This window comes from Malaclemys terrapin, chromosome 4 (assembly GCF_027887155.1).
Source record: "Malaclemys terrapin pileata isolate rMalTer1 chromosome 4, rMalTer1.hap1, whole genome shotgun sequence".
Taxonomy (NCBI): Eukaryota; Metazoa; Chordata; order Testudines; family Emydidae; genus Malaclemys; species Malaclemys terrapin.
The window spans coordinates 136,150,475-136,167,533 of NC_071508.1; the positions used below are offsets into that span (position 1 = coordinate 136,150,475).

The 17,059-nt window shown below is 43.0% G+C and overlaps 1 protein-coding gene across 5 annotated transcripts in view; it reads right to left on the reverse strand.

Moving 5' to 3' along the window:
- LOC128837115 (SERTA domain-containing protein 2-like) overlaps positions 1-11,560 on the reverse strand; it is a 31,117-nt gene extending 19,557 nt beyond the window's left edge. For 2 of the 5 annotated variants that reach the window (XM_054027996.1, XM_054027998.1), the window contains exons 1-2: positions 11,432-11,560; positions 8,023-8,153 (exon numbers count right to left, since the gene is read on the reverse strand). The gene's annotated coding sequence lies outside the window, so the exon portion shown is untranslated. Of the gene's footprint in view, positions 1-18; positions 63-8,022; positions 8,154-8,817; positions 9,156-11,431 lie in introns of those variants that run through there. The other 3 variants (XM_054027997.1, XM_054028002.1, XM_054027999.1) reach the window with 3 other exon arrangements.
- Positions 11,561-17,059: the final 5,499 nt, after the last annotated feature.

The window sequence follows — 17,059 nt, forward strand, 5'->3', positions numbered from 1 at the left end:
CCTCTATCAATTCCATACCTAGATAATCCTGTGTTACTGATGACTGCTCTCCAGTTGTCAGTCCTTTCAAACAGCTGACAGAACTGTACAATCTGGTCAACAGAGAAGCACAAACTGGACATGCTAGATTGTAGGAGGAGCTTCTGGAAACTGCTGTGAAGTGTATCCTTCTCGCTTTAGCCTAATTCCAGGAAGCTACTCAACACTCAAAAATAGGACCCTAGCAAAATGATCATGTGGGTACGGATTTTAAAATTCCACTGTAAATATACAAAGTGAGCACAGATTAAAGCCTACATCAACATAAACCTGAGATTTGTACTTATCCAGTTAGAAATGAAAGGACAAGTTACAGATTACACTTTCCTTAAACTTAGATAAAAACTAGAACATGTTCTAGAAAATAATTTAGGGTCTCCATTTGAGTCCCTGATCATGGCGCACACAGAATAATTAAAAATAGGGAATTCTACACTTAAGTATTTTGGGTACTGTCCTCTCATCTACTTAACCAAGTTATCATACAATGTGAACCAACATTGAGTTATAGGTCATTTATGATGGAAAGCTTACATTAAGAGTTTTGAAAGCCTAATTACTTTTTGCATATTAATAAAAAGTCAAAAAAAGCTTACTTTTCACTGTTAAGAGGGGCAAATATTACCATCCATGTCAGTAAGCAGAGAAAAGCAACAAAAAGAGTCCTGTGGCACCTTATAGACTAACAGATGTATTGGAGCATAAGTTTTCGTGGGTGCAATACATCTGTTAGTCTATAAGGTACCACAGGACTCTGTTGCTTTTTACAGATCCAGACTAACACGGCTCCCCTCGGATAGTAAGCAGAGAGGAGCTCGCATCCACAGATCCAGTCTGGAGTAGGTGCTGGCTGAGCAGCACGTTTCTTACGTAAGACCCATGGTAGCGCCACAGGAATTTTGCCCCTTTGGAGTGGGAGAAAGCAACCATGGGCCACAATTCTCAACTGTGCTCAAGTACGAAGGAAGTGGGAGGAGACAGGAAGGCATGTCACTGATCAACCATCAGCCAAGAATGCCAAATGGGAAGCCTGGTTAGAACAGGCAGCGATGCAAAAGAAACACTCCAGGCTCCCAGAAATGTTAACCTTGAGAAGCCTGTGGCAGATTATACAAGTGCTACAGTTTTAGAGGAAGACACCAGCTCCATCTGTCACAGGGACTGATGCTGCAGAGCAGCTGCTGCTGACATGTGGTGAGGAAGTGCAGCTGGAAACAGTCACAGGAGGAAAGCAGTGAATGATTGAGTTAGAATCTCCCATTATTTCTGCTTGGGCAAGCCCATTTCCTTATTTCCTCTTTCTCCACCTTTCATAAAACATCCTACTTGAAAGTATGCAACATTGCTAAACTTTAGAACTGCATGTGGTGCAAGTTTCAACAGAGAAAGCTTCCAAGAAAGTGAATTTATAGAATCTAGGACTGTATACAGTGTGCACCCTTTTCCTTCTCATGAAGGATACCCAGCACCGGGGCTAACTGGCATTCATTTGCTGTTACAGTACATGCTGATGGACATGATCTCTAAGGAAGCATTTGGCCTGTATTATGCAAGTGGTCAGACTGGCTGATCACAATGGTTTCTTCTGACTTTAGAACAGAGTTGGGCAAACTACGGCCCGGGGGCCGCACCCGGCCCTCCAGATGTTTTAATCTGGCCCTCGAGCTCCCGCTGGGGAGCGGAGTCCAGGGCTTGCCCCATTCCAGCGCTCCAGCCGGGGAGCAGGCTCCAGCCAGGGCGCTCCTGGAAGCAGCGGCATGTCTCCCATCCAATGCCTAAGCGTAGGGGCAGCCAGGGGGCTCCGCACACACGCAGCTCCCATTGGCTGGGAACTGCGGCCAACGGGATCTGCTGGGGCAGCGCATGCAGATGGAGCAGCGTGCAGAGCTGCCTGGCCACACCTCCAGGTAGGAGCTGGAGGCGGGACATGCTGCTACTTTTGGGAGCTACTTGAAGTAAGCGCTACCCAGATCCTGCACCCCTGACCTGCTCCCACACCCCTGATTCCCTCCCTCCCCCCACCCTCCGACCCCCCCAGTCCCAGCCCAGAGCACCCTCCTGCACCCCCAACCCTGCACCCTCAGCCCCACCCCAGAGCTCTCAATCCCTCCTGCACCCCAACCCCCAATTTCGTCAGCATTCATAGCCAGTCATACAATTTCCATACGCTCATGTGGCCCTTGGGCCAAAAAGTTTGCCCACCCCGGCTTTAGAATCTGTGACTTGGCCTTATTGGATCTCCTGGTGCATTTCTTTCTGCACAAGTGAGGGGTCACTTTTACAATCATCTTTATTGAACTTATGCCTGTTTAAGGGCATGTCTATGCTACAAAATTAAGTCAACTTAAGTTAGGTCCACCTACAGTAGCCACAGTAATTAAATCAGATCTTTGTGTCCACACTACGCTCCTTCTGTCGGCAGTGCGGGTCCTCACCAGAAGCACTTGCACCGACTTTAGTGGGGCATTGTGGGGCACTGACAACCGCAGCCCCACTGCCCCGGGCCGACAGCCGGAGTCCCGGGGCTGACAGGGCTCCATCTGTCAAAGGCAGCAACAGGCAATGTAAGCAACAGTGTCTACACAGACACTGCATCAACCTAACTACATCAACCTAAATGCTACTCCTCTCACGGAGGTGGAGTTATTAGGTTGGTGTAGCGGGCGAGTTAAATGGGTGGGCGGAACATTGCAGTGTAGACGTTTACCCAGTTAGGCTGACCTTATGTTGACCTAACTCTGTAATAACTCTGTAAACTGTCTGTACTGGGCTATCTTGATTATCACTTCAAAAGTTTTTTTTTCCTCTTAATTAATTGGCCTCTCAGAGTTGGTAAGACAACTCCCACCTGTTTATGCTCTCTGTATGTGTGTATATATATCTCCTCAATATATCTTCCATTCTATATGCATCCGAAGAAGTGGGCTGTAGTCCACGAAAGCTTATGCTCTAATAAATTTGTTAGTCTCTAAGGTGCCACAAGTACTCCTGTTCTTCTTTTAACTCTGTAATGTAGACCAAACTTAAGTCAGGTATACTACCTTGTGGGAATAGCCACAACAATCATGTTTGCCCTTCTTATTTCCAAGTCTTAATTAACTAGAATAACTATACCAAGAAAGTCAAAATCAGAAACGTAGAGCTGGAAGGGACCCTGAAAAGTCATCAAATCCAGCCCCCTGTGAAGCAGGACCCAGATAAAACTAGACCAGTGCTGCTGGGGGTCACAGACCAGTGCTGCTGGGGGTCACAGACCAGTGCTGCTGGGGGTCACAGACCAGTGGTCTCCAACACGGTGCCCGAGAGTGCCGTAGTGCCCGCCAGGGCATTTATGTGTGCCCGCCTACTGACAAGGGAGCGCCCCACTGACGAGGAGCGCAGCCGCCGGACAAGCATTTCAGCGGCGATGCTTCTCGATGATGCCGCTTCTTGGTGGCATTTCGGTAGCTGGTCATCCGGCGCCCACCACACTGAAAGTTGGGGACTACTGAACTAGACCCTCCCTCATCGGTGTACATCCAATCCGTTCTTAAAAACTTTTAGTGATGGGGATTGCATAAGCTCTCTTGGAAGCCTATTCTAGAGTTTAACTACTCTTACAGTTGGAAAGTTTCCTAATATCTAACCTAAACCTCCCTTGCTGCAGATTAAGCCCCTTACTTCTTGGCCTACCTTCAGTAGATATGGAGAACACCTGATCACAGTCTCCTTTATAACAGCCCCTAATATATTTGAATACGTATCAGCTCCTCCCTCAATCTTTCCAGACTAAACATGCCAATTTTTTTAACCTTTTCTCATAGGTAAGGTTTCTAAGCCTTTTATCATTTTTGTTGCTCTCCTCTAGACTCTCTCCAATCTGTACACATCTTTCTTGGCGTATGGTGCCCAGAAGTGGGCAGAATACTCCAACTGAGGCCTCAGCAGTGCTGAGGATAGCAGAACAATTACCTGGTTTTACATACAAACTCCTGCTAATACACCCCAGAATTATATTAGCCTTATTCACAGCTGCATCATGTTGTTGACTCATTCAGACACGGCATATAATTTGACTGACAGGCTTTCAAAATTTCAGATTTTAGAGTGCCCATATGACTGTATGAGGCACTTAAGATAAAACACCTAAAAGACAAGTCTCACTGCCCCAAACTTACAATAAGCGCGATGGACTTGATAGACAAGAGGATAGGGCAAGAAAGGGCACAGGTTATAGAGATTTTACATGATGACCCAGTTTAAGTTTTCACACATCTTGGTGGTACCTTTCTTTTTTGTAAACACTCATTTAATGTAGGCAATACTAGAGAAGTGAGATTTTTAGCAATAATTTGAATTAGGTGAGGGTTAAGAGTTGGGGGCTTGAATAGATTCTGAAAGGGTGGTGTTCTAAGCACTAGGAACAACATAGGAGGAGGTATGGAGACATCAGAGACATAAGGGTGCTTACAGTAAATCAGCAAATTAACAGTGGCCATCTAGAAAGGAAGTTAATTGTAGGTGACTTTTAGAAATAGTTATAATTCAGAACCATCAAATTGTGCACACAGCTAGTATATGTAACTGTGTGAACTTGTTATCCTCATCTTTTCTCCTTCCCTGCTACTATTTGCCACTTACCTATCAATCTGTGGTACTTATCTGGCTCCCATCACTGTAGTATCTGAGCATGACAATCTTTAATGTACTTGTTGCATCCTGTCTTAAACTGCAAACATCCAAGGGTAAGGGAGCATATCTACCCACATTGTATTTCAGCACCTAGCACAGTAAGGTCCTGACAACTGGAGGTTGAGTATTCCTGCAATGGCTACTCCCTCTCCTCCCCACAAAAGAGAGACAAGAGCAGCAAAGAGGTAGAGAAGCTAGTGTTGTTAATGGAGCAGAGATCAAGGGACAAAACAGAAGTGGCCAGGTTGGACATTAGGAATGGATTTACACTGACAACCCAAAATAGCTTGCATAACACAGCAAGGTGTGATTGGATAATCACAACTGGTGCCCTGCTAGCCAAGGTCCCTGAGGATTTTACAGTTCAACTCAGGTTTTTATTAACAATGGGGCTGGATCATTTTATGAAGTGAGACAAGGATTAAATATATTATACTAAATGATAAGATATGACTCTAGCCTTAGGGACAGAATGAGACTTAAAGAAAAGCATTTTGCTTTTTATTTTAGTCCAACGGTATGAGAGATTAAATAGGCGGTATTCCTCTTTAAACCATTTCAGACATGCATATTGCCACATACTGCCTTGAATCTTTGTTACTTCCAAAAATCTAAATTAGCTCTTGTGGAGTGAAGTTATTTACTGGAGCTAGAATCCAAAAGGAAACAGCTCCTCAAAAAGGGTGCCACAAGTACTCCTGTTCTTTTTGCAGATAATGTTAAGTGAATTTAGAGCAGGACACATTTTTTGGTCCCCAAATACGGACAGATGCTTCACATAACTTTTAATAGTAATAGAGGGACTTATCTGAACACAGCGACAAGAGATAGTTAATATTTTCATAAAACTACAAAATGAGGACAATCCACCTGCCAAACAATGTTTTTAATATAGACACGATTCTAAAGAGCACTAAATGAAATAAATGGAGAAACAATAGCCTTGGTAAAGCACAGGACTGGAAGTTCGGTTCTATTTCATAACTTCTCTGCATTAGTTTCAGTATCTATAGACAGGATAATTCAGACGTTTACAGGAATGTTACAAAGCTAAACTAGTGTTCGTAAAGTACTAAGGTCCTTGGATAGAAGGTGCTACTCAAGTGAAAAGTTTTACCTTCATCTAAAAATAAGAGGTGAAAAGAGAAAAAGTTTAGTAATAAAAATAATTATGCTAAGAGACTTTCTACATTAAAATGACCCTCATTCACAAGTCATTCTCTGTAAAGCAACGGTAATCAGTTTTCTGTGTATAGAAAATGAACAGCTGTTCACTTACTGCTACTTATTAGTTTCGGTATTTCATTCTGGGAAAGAAGCAGCTCTGTCAAGATTTGTATTTTTACCGGCTATAATAGCATGGTGTGATGTCTGTGGGACTACTTATAGCAATAAACAAGAAGTACTCTTAGCATCCAACATCTATCACTAGAGTCACTTGCAGGAGAGTAATGAGGTAGCATGGCTTAAAAAAAAATAACTATCTTAAAAGTGTTGTCCCCAAACTTGTCATTTGTGCGTATGATTCCACTTTCAGATGTGAACCCTGCAAGTATGTATCCTTAGTATATAAAGTGTTGCAGCAGCTACATTTCAGCTGAAATTTTTGGGTGGAGGGTTTCAGCGGGAAGGAGGGGAGGGTTGTCATTTAAGCTAAGGCATAACGGAACAGTTCAAAAGTTGAACTGAACCAAACATGATCAAAAGTTACTAAATCTAGAAACTGCAGCAAAAGTTTAACTAATTAAATTTGAACTTTTTAACTGTGGTTCCACCAAAGCAAAATACAGCTGGCTTGATAAACTAAATAAAAGATCATCAGATTCACTGTAATGCCTATTACCAGCTTTCCTTACTTGATAGAAAACAGTTGGAAAAAAAACCTATTCCTTCTTTAAGTCACCTATCTACTGAAGATGCAAAACTATTGTATGTGATCACATATGTAACGCCATAGACAGAAACTGCATACAAGTTGCAGTGATCCAGATGAAAATCCATTGTCAGTAGAATTTAGATTATTCAGAATGATGAAATGCTAGTATGTCGATTTGGCAGAGAATCAGAGAAGTTTCCACCACCAAAAATAAATAAATGTAACTGATCGGGGGGGGGAGACACAAAAAAAAGCAGTGTTTCTCCTCATACATTTCTATATTTCACACACTTCACTAAAGTGCATTAAAACATTTGACTGGGTCAAACTGGGATTCATTCTTTTAATCACACCCAAGATTTTATGGTAGAGCAGCATATATCAGAAACACTGCCTCACAAGAGAGCATAGTAATAACGTGACATAGGTATGTCAACACACACAAACCACCGCCACCCCCACCATCCCCCCCACAGCAACAAACCTCAGAACCTGGATCTACAGACCTGGGCTCACACTACATACCTAAAAATAGCAGTGTATGTGTTTGCAGTCCTGCTGTCGCTTGGGCTCTGAAGCTAAGCAAGAGGGGTGGGTTTCTGAGCCCAATGGGGAACATCTACATTGCTATTTTTACTCTCTAGTGCAGGGATTCTCAAGCAGGGGTATGCAAAGGTTTCCAGGGGGTACCTAGATATTTGCCTAGTTTTCCCAACAGGCTACAAAAAAAATACTAGGGAAGTCAATACAAACTAAAATTTCATACAATGATTGCGCACACTGCTCTACGTACTATCCACTGCCATGCAAGTACAATATTTATATTCTAATCGATTTCTTTTATATGGTAAAAATGAGAAAGTAATTTTTCAGTAACAGTGTGCTGTGATACTTTTGCATTCTTATGTCTGATTTTATAAGAAAGTAGTTTTTAAGTGAGGTGAAACCTGGGGGTACGCAAGACAAATCAGACTCCTGAAAGATGTACGGTCATCTGGAAAGGTTGAGAGCCACTGCTCTAGCGTGAGCCAGAGTCTGTAGTCCCGGACGGTTTATTTTTTTTTTGCACTGTAGACATACTTCCCATAAGGCCCCCAATTCCTGCAGCTGAAGGGACTGCCAATGAGCATGCACCCCAGAGCTCACTGTAGGATTGGGGCCCTAGTTATTAAAACCCAGAAAAATGGGGTCTTATGCAAACAATTTATTGTGACACTATAATGTTTAAGTGAACAGAAACTCACATAAAACATGGAATTCAAAGCAAATAATCTGAAGATTTTACTCTACCCGCCAAGCATAAAGAAACCCACTGTCATTTTGGACTGTTGATTTTACCTCAAAAAGTTATTTAGAAGTTGGATATTAAGAGTCTAGCTACAAGCATAATAGAAACTGTGCAGGTAAAAATAAGATTTCAAAGAAAAAAATGTTACCTTTACAAGTTAGAAAGGTGTTCCAGGTAGGAAGATTCTAGATTTTGTTTAAAGCGCATTCATCCGAAACGGTGTTGAACTATACAACTGTGATAACAGCCCAAGTCATCCACTTCAGTAGAATGATGCAACTTTAGGACAGAATTATAAAAATGTTCTATTACTATGACATTGCTTTACAAAAAATAAGTCTGGATATACTAAGACAAATTATCAGCATGAAATTTAAGACTACTTTCTTAAACTGACATTTTAGATATTCAGTGCTAATAGGACAACTATAAACAACTGAAAAACCTGAATTGATACAAGAGTCAAAATTAAGTTCATTCGATGCCTTGGGCTCATACTTAAAAATTCTAATTTATATTTTGTCAGCAGATCATGTTAAATGGTAATTACCTTCCATAATTAAACATAACACAGAAAACTGACCACCAAGTACCAGTTTCAGCTATATTAATTTTGCATCATCTTATCCAACATGCTGCAACAACAAACTGCTCTCTTTCACAGGATTTCTAACATGATCATAAAGACAGCAGGCAGACCAAGTTACAAGTAAATCTTTCTGGATAACATACATATTTCAAAACTGATTGATATCTACTGAGAGATGGCATTAGGCATCTAGATTTGGATTTTATTAGATTTTAGTTTAATGAAAATATTTTTCACAGTAATTACCCAAATTTCCTCATCTTCAGTATATATGAGGCCATTAGGGAATACAGTGAACTGACCTGAGCCATAAATTTGCAAGTAACACACAACATAGTATAATTTTCATCATACCCAGAGAGCAGAGTGTGTGTGGTTCATCAGTGCACAACAGAAACTGCAACTTGGATTATAACAAGGTGGCTGAAGTTCAAGTGATGCTAGTGGACTAGGCGAAGGCTTGAGGGTGTAGTAAAAGGGATTGTTCAGCCTCCACTGAGGTTCACAAACTGGGGTGCTCTGATAGTCTCATTTATTCTTGGGAGCAGATCCTCAGTTGATGCAAGTTGTCATAGCTCCATTGAGTTCAGCTATCTGCCCCCTGGAATCCCATGTGCTGTTGGTAGCAGAGTGCTTTTTCAGTTTGTGCCTGGAATGTTTCCTCAAACTTGGACCTAGCCACAGTAGTCTGTCTAATTTAGAAAATTCAGCACTGGAGTAAATATCAACAGTATATCTAGTTGAAAACATATTCCTTTGTAACCAAGAACTAGCTTTTCAGTTTAAAATGTTCATTTCAACAATCATACTCAATTATTCATAAACCAATATTTTTTGTTATTTGCAAGTATATTTAACATAGCAATTAGTTCTAATATTCTATTAACAGAGAACACCTTACTTTATTAGCATCTAGCTACAGAGAGCTCTGAAAATGTATGGGTTTGTTTGCTTGTCCCCCTCAAAATTTCACCACACAGGACCAGCTGGTAGAAAGAGAAGTAATAATCCAGCAGTAGAACACCCTCGGTTTGAGAGTTTGAGACTGCCAATTTAACTCAACAATAAGACAACTATTCAGATACAACTCCCTACTCCTCACAGAAATTGGCTTCTTGAAGATCTGCACCATTCTTGACAAGAAATTAAAATAGGTTTTTAACACTGAGTTGAACATTAAAAAGCATGACTTTTTGTTTAAAAAAAAAAGCACTAACATGGCCAAAAAGTTAATGTGCTTTAAAAAAAAAATCTATTTGTGAAGCTCATGGGGAATATAGTCTTTATAAGAGCTCTGGAACAGACAAGTCAGTGTGCACACTCACGTAAGAAAGGATTTTAGTTTCAAACTTGAGATTAATAAAAAGATTTCATAATGCAAAAGTGGTTTTTAACAAAAGTGAAAAATATGCAACATCCTTCAAATTTTTTTTACATATAGACCTTAAAGAACTATGTAGAGGATTAGCTATTTGGAAAGAACAGGAGTACTTGTGGCACCTTAGCGACTAACAAGTACTCCTGTTCTTTTTGCGGATACAGACTAACACAGCTGCTACTCTGAAACCTGTCATTATTTGAAAAGAGAGGATCTTTTCCTTAACTATAGCTCATTTTCATGCTCCAAGCCACCAGTTTACCATTCTTAGTTAATTTCACACTGGTATGCAATGAGTGACAGTGCAAAATACAAAAGACTATCAAACGCAAGTGGCCTATATACCAGAAAGCATTCATTTTTAGCATAAGCTGGGAACCTAATTGCTTATTCTGTAAATAGTTACCAGTTTTATAGACTATAAAAATATATTCTTCTTCCTTCTGTCCCCCTCCAATTCTATGTTAATTCTTTCAGTACCAATTTGTTTGTGGTCCACTTTTAACTTAAAAACACTGTAGTATCTATTTTTTTATATTATTCCAACTAAACTGAACTTAATTTAGTGCCCACAGAACTGAGAGATCTAACACACTTGGCTGAATCAGATATAAAAGAAAAAGCCACCATGCAAGCTTCCCATATAGCTCTGTAAAGGCACCTCAATTCTAAATTGCTGCAGCCTCTCTCAATAAATTGCAGCCCTATCTTGAGCAGAAATTATTAATCATGTTTGTTAGTGCAGCAAATTTGCAATATGCATATGAGAGACTAGGATAATAGGTAAGTATGAGTCATTTGCTGGAAATTGAGGCAAACTTGGGAACTTATAAAATAGACACGAAGAGACATACGATAAAGGTACAAAGCAGTTATGTAGCGGCTGCAATTAGCATTTTTCCAAAAGGCAGTATGATTAAAAGCTAAATAATTGCAAACGATAAGAGCGCACACACAGGCAGGGACCTAGAAAGATTCTCTTCCCTGACGCCATCCCTACAGCTACTATTGCAAATGCACCATTTATAATAAAGCCCAGGGGAGCCTGCCACCATCTGGCCTTCGTGAAAAGAGACTAGACAAGTTGGGTACTTCCTGAAAACGGCTGCCTGTGCCGCCCCCAGCAGCAATAAAACCGAAGATAACCTTGGGCTTCCTGAACTGTGAAAAGTTCCTCTCCTCCCCTGCCTCCTGCCCCGTTTTCCAGAGATTCCAGCCAGGCTAATTAGAGCTGATCTGAGCGCTTCCTCCCCGCCCGGACTGAAGATCGCCAGCCAGGTGTCCCCTCCTAGAGGTCCTCCCCGCAGCCAGCCACCCTCCCACCCCCCAAGTCCCTGCAAGCAGCTAGCCAGCCCCCCAGCCCCCATCCCCACCCCCCCAGGTCCTCCCAGGCAGGACTCGTCCCCCGCATAGGTCAGGTGTCCCCGTGCCCCCCCCGTCCCCCCTCAGATCCCGGCCCCCCAGCCAGGTCCACCCCCCCTCCCTCGCCAGCCAGCCACTCCCTCCCCACAAGTCCCCCGCCAGGCCACTTTTCACCCCCCCCGCCCGCGCCACCTTTGCTCAGTCGCCCCGCTCCAGCCGGTGCCTCACCTGGGAGAAGAGCGAGCGGGCCGCCCGCTCCTCCGCAGGCTGCTCTGCCCTCCCCAGCCAGCCGGGCGGGCTCCCTCAGCGGGGCTGGGACTCGGACTCCTTCCAGGAGGAGGCGAGAGCCACCCCCGCCGGGCCCCGGCCACCTCAGCTCCTCCCCTCCGCACGCAACACCACGGCCAGCCCAGGGAGAGGGGGAGCTGCGCGCGCCGCGCCGCGCCCGCCGGCAGCAGGCCCTGCTCCCATTGGCCAGCGGCTCTGCAAGCCAGCCCAGCAACCATTTTCTCACTGGCCGGCTAGTTTTGGGGGGATGGGCTCTGCCTACCCAACAGCCACGACCAATCACGAAGCCGCCGGAGCCAGAGGGGGCGGGGCGGCTACCCCCCCCTCGTCCAATTGGAATGGGCGCAGCCGCAGTTCCGCCCGAGCGCGCGCCTCTCCCGCTCCTGGAGGGACAGGTCTCCCGCTCCACTCTCCTGCTGGGAGGAGGCGCCTCTCGCGCAGGGCTGTGCCGGTAGCAGTCCCCAGGCCCCCTGATACCGCGGCACGAGTGCACGGCTTAGCCCCGCGGCAGCTGGGTGCCCTGGGCGTAGCAGCCAGCAGCGACACGGGGGTGAGCAGTACCGCTGCCCTCCAGCTGCTGCACGCAGGCTGTTGTGCCTCTGATTTAAGGCGGAGTGTAAGGGAGCCCCATGCTTTGGGGGTAGGGTGACCAGACAGCAAGTGTGAAAAATCCGGACAGGGAGTGGGGGTAATAGGAGCCTATATAAGAAAAAGACCCCAAAATCGGGATTGTCCCTATAAAATGGGGACATCTGATCACACTGTTTGGGGGAGTCCCGTCCGTTTTCCCGTAAGGATCTGCTGCCCATAAATTAGGCAACCGTTTTGTTGGTGAGCTTCAAGATCCGCCCATCCCTTGTAACACTGAAATGGGCAAAAAGAAGGACCCACCCATCTCTTCTTACTAATAATTTATAAGCAGCCCCTTAACGGTGGCTTTTGGAGCCCTCGCTGGTAAAAGAAATGCAAAGGCCCTTCTTTTCATAGATCCCATGTGCAGCTTAGACCTACAGCTCCTCAGTGTCTTTTTCAGGACCAAACACCTTTTTAACATGTAATAGATAGCACCACATTAATATAGCTGTATAAGAGCTAGTTTAATGGATATTCCTTCCACTTACATTTGGTGTTGCATATCTGTCACAATAAAAAAGCCGTTTGCCTCCAAAAAGCGCTCCGCAATTTTATGAATACTCTCCCTTGTTAAAGGCAAACTGCTGCTACAAACCTAGGGTAGACCATGACAAATACAGGGCTTGCAAGAAGGTACTGTATGTTTGAAAAGTTATTATTCATATTTAGGGCAGTCAAGCAATTAAATTGTGATTAATTGCACGATTAATTGTGATTAATTTTTTTAATCACGCTATTAAACAACAGAATACCATTTATTTTAAATATTTTTGGATGTTTACTACATTTTCCAATATATTAATTTAAATTACAACACAGAATACAAAAAGTACAGTGCTCACTTTATATTTTTTATTACAAATATTTGCACTGTAAAAAACAATTAGATTTTTCAATTCACCTCATGCAAGTACTGTAGTGCAATCTTTTTATCATGAAAGTTGAACTTACAAATGTAGAATTATGTAAAAAAAAAACTGCATTCAAAAATAAAAATATAAAATTTTAGAGCCTACAAGTCACTCAGTCCTACTTCTCGGTCAGCGAATCACTCAGACAAACAAGGTTGGTTACAGGAGATAGTGCTGCCTGCTTCTTGTTTACAATGTCACCTGAAAGTGAGAACAGACGTTCACATGGCACTGTTGTAGCTGGCATTGCAAGATATTTATCTGACGGATGTGCTAAAGATTCATATGTGCCTACATTCTTCAACCACCATGCCAGAAGACATGCGTCCCTGCTGATGATGGGTTCTGCTTGATAACGATCCAAAACAGTGCGCACTGATGCATGTTCATTTTCATCATCTGAGTCAGATGCCACCAGCAGAAGGTTGATTTTCTATTTTGGTGGTTTGGGTTTTGTAGTTTCTGCATCAGTGTTGCTCTTTTAAGACTTCTAAAAGCATGCTCCACACCTCGTCCCTCTCAGATTTTGGATGGCATTTCAGATTCTTAAACCTTGGGTCGAGTACTGTAGCTATTTTTAGAAATCTCACTTCAGTACCTTCTTTGCATTTTGTCAAATCTGCAGTGAAAGTGTTATTAAAACGAACATGTGCGGGGTCATCATCCGAGACTGCTATAACATGAAATATGTGCAGAATGTGGGTAAAACAGAGCAGGAGACATACAATTATCCCCACAAGGAGTAAAGTCACAAATTTAATTGAAGCATTTTTGTTTTAATGAGCATCATCAGCATGGAAGCATGTCCTCTGGAATGGTGGCTGAAGCATGGAAGGGGCATACAAATGTTCAGTAAGAGAGGTGAAAACATTATCTAGTATCTGGCATGTAAATACCTTGCCCCGCCGGCTACAAAAGTGCCATGCAAACGCCTGTTCTCAATTTCAGGTAACGGAAATACGAAGCAGGCAGCAGTATCTCCCATCAATTTAAACAAACTTGTTTGTCTTTGCAATTGTTAGAATAAGAAGTAGGACTGAATGGACTTGTAGGCTCTAAAGTTTTACACTGTTTTGTTTTTGAGTGCAGTTATGTAACAAAAAAAATTCTGGATTTGTAAGTTACACTTTCATGATAAAGAGACTGCACTTCAGTACTTGTCTGAGGTGAATTGAAAAATACTATTCTTTTGTTTATCATTTTTACAGTGCATATATTTGTAATAAAATAGAAATATTAAGTGAGCACTGTGCACTTTGTATTCTGTGTTGTAATTTAAATCAATATTGAAAATGTAGAAAACATCAAAAAATATTTAATAAATTTCAATTGGTATTCTATTGTTATAAGTGCAATTAATCGTGATTTTTTTTAATCGCAATTAACTTTTTTTAGTTAATCACATGAGTTAAGTGTGATTAATTGACAGCCCTATTCATATTGTAAGTAGTTGGTAGCCAATTAGGACTTTATTTGTACCGGCTAATGGGCAAAAGTACAAAGGCTGCAGTGATATTCTGCCTGAACACCACCCAAAGCTCCTCAACTGCTGTACCAAAATCTCTTTACTGGTGTTAGTGTTACAACTATTGCACCACATGCCAACTTCTGACCTTACCTAAAACACAGCCTTGGATTGATAGGCCCTCCCCAACAACACCATCTCTTCCCAAATCGGAAAAGAACAGAATTAGGGGCAGCAAGCCCTCACTAAGCATGATCACTGATTTAACGAATAGCAAGGGTGTCAGTAAACAGCCATTAACAGTCTTCCTTTTTCTGTAAGTGCAAGGGGAGTAAGACACCCACATTCTTCTGGGATGAAGCCAGAGTTGGGCAAATATTGCAAAAGTGGTTCACATTCGCTTGATTTTTTTAAATGACTTTTCTTTCAACATGCTCACACGTCTTTTATATTTGTTTTCCATGAACATTTGCGTAATCAAGGTATATTGGCACAAACGTTTGTGCAAAGCAAATAGAAATACTTGCATGTGCAGTTTTGAAAAATCGATTTGGAGTTCTTTTAAACAATACTATGACTTTACCTTACAAATTACAGGTAAGCAACACTGCTCACATTTAAGATATAAGCCCAGGGAACTGATTCAGATCCAAAATACAAGGCTAAAGAAATCTTTAAAAAAAAATTAAATTTTTTAAATTGATAAGTTTGTGAGCAAACTGGGATTTCTCTGAAAAATAGACAGTTTGCAGGACCCTCTGTTCCAGCAGATTGTTACCCCTGCTACATCTCTGGATGGGCAACAGTGAGGTGAGGGGCCGGGGCTGTGGCCTGAAAGAAGGGCAGAGGCCAAAGACGCACAGCAAACCATGACCAAACCAGGTAAAATCCCTTGCTAGAGGCAGAAGAACTGTCCCTCCAGGTTCCTTTCAGCTTCCTCCCTCCCCTCAACATGCTGCCTCTGGCTCCTCCTGGGCCACAGCTGTGCTCTGACCTCGCTGCTGGGGGTCACAGAGCACAGAAGGGGAGCAAATGCTGCTGCAAGCAGCATTAATGAATCTTTTTTGACACACTACTTGGGCAGTATTGGAGAGGCACATGCCACTTTGAATGGCTGTTCAGTGACTCCCCCTCCCCCACAGTCCATCTGCTGCATTGAGTTTATGCAGAGGGACTGGTGGCAGCTTTGAGGGGAAGTAGCTGCATTTCCCATCCATAAGCTTCCCCCTACCACCCAGGAGTGGACATAAAGAGAAGAAACTAGCTCTAAGATTCAGAGGGGTAGCCGTGTTAGTCTGTATCAGCAAAAAGAACAAGGAGGACTTGTGGCACCTTAGAGACTAACATTTATTTGGGCATAAGCTTTCGTGGACTAAAACCCACTTCATCGGATGCATGCAGTGGAAAATACATGTTCTCCCTCTGTGTGTATATATCTTCCTACTGTATTTTTTTCAATTGCAGGTAATTTTTTTGAGTTAATCGTGCGAGTTAACTGTGATTAAATCGACAGCCCTAATTAGAATCCTTTCATATTCCACCTCACTGCTGACAGCATCCTTTGTAATAAAAACCTATGCCTTGCTACTGATGTAACCTATGCAATTCTGCATAGAAATGATGCAGACTGCATCCCGAAGGCACACATGCAATGCTTCTGTTTTCTCACACACGTTGCTGGAAAACACAGATCTCCTTCTATCACAATTACAGCTCTGTCACGCACCTCAAAGTAATCCAGAGATCTCACAAATACACCTCTATCGAGCTGAGCTATTGCCTCTGCCAGTCACTGTCCAGACTGGAGTGTGCCTGCAGATAATGAATGCTTAGACTAGGGTGATGGATTCTTCCTAAAAGTGTGTGTGGGGGGGGAGGATGAATATGAGTCCCTGCCCCCTCTGTGGCCCCACCCAGACCCTCAACTTCCCCCGAGGCCCCGATGACAAGCCTGGGCTCCTCCACCTCCCTGGGTTGTGGGGCCTGACAGCAGCCCCCCAGCCCATGTCACCAACCAGGGCAGTAGAGGGTCCGTGGCTGCCCACGTGGCACTTGCCCCAAGCTGATGCCGGCTTATGTTACATCTCAAAGTAATTTGCATGTCCCCATATCCCAAACACACCTTTACCAAACCGGCCCAATTACTGCATCCACCACTTAGTTCAGGATAACTTAATACATTGACTGTACCCGGAGTGTATGCAAGTATTTCCCATTGGCTAGTGCAGCTTCAAGGGAACAAGAGGGAAGGTGGCGCGGGCAAAGTTCTTTTCCCCCGCCTTTTTGTCCTTTAATAGCATTTGATGGATTACTATTGTTGAGAGTGAAGGGGTTGTAAAGGAGGTGAAGAGATTGTATATTTCAGCGACTGCATTGTAAAGGTATGTTATGTCATTACTGAAAGATGGAAGAGTTAAGGTTACATGGGTAATCATAACTGTATATTTCCTGGTTTTCAAGTTTGAGTTTTGCTCAATTCAGCATTCTGAAAGGGGACGACCTACCACCAAGCAATCTTAACTCTGCATTCATATAGCTTTTTCCCCCTCATTGAATAAC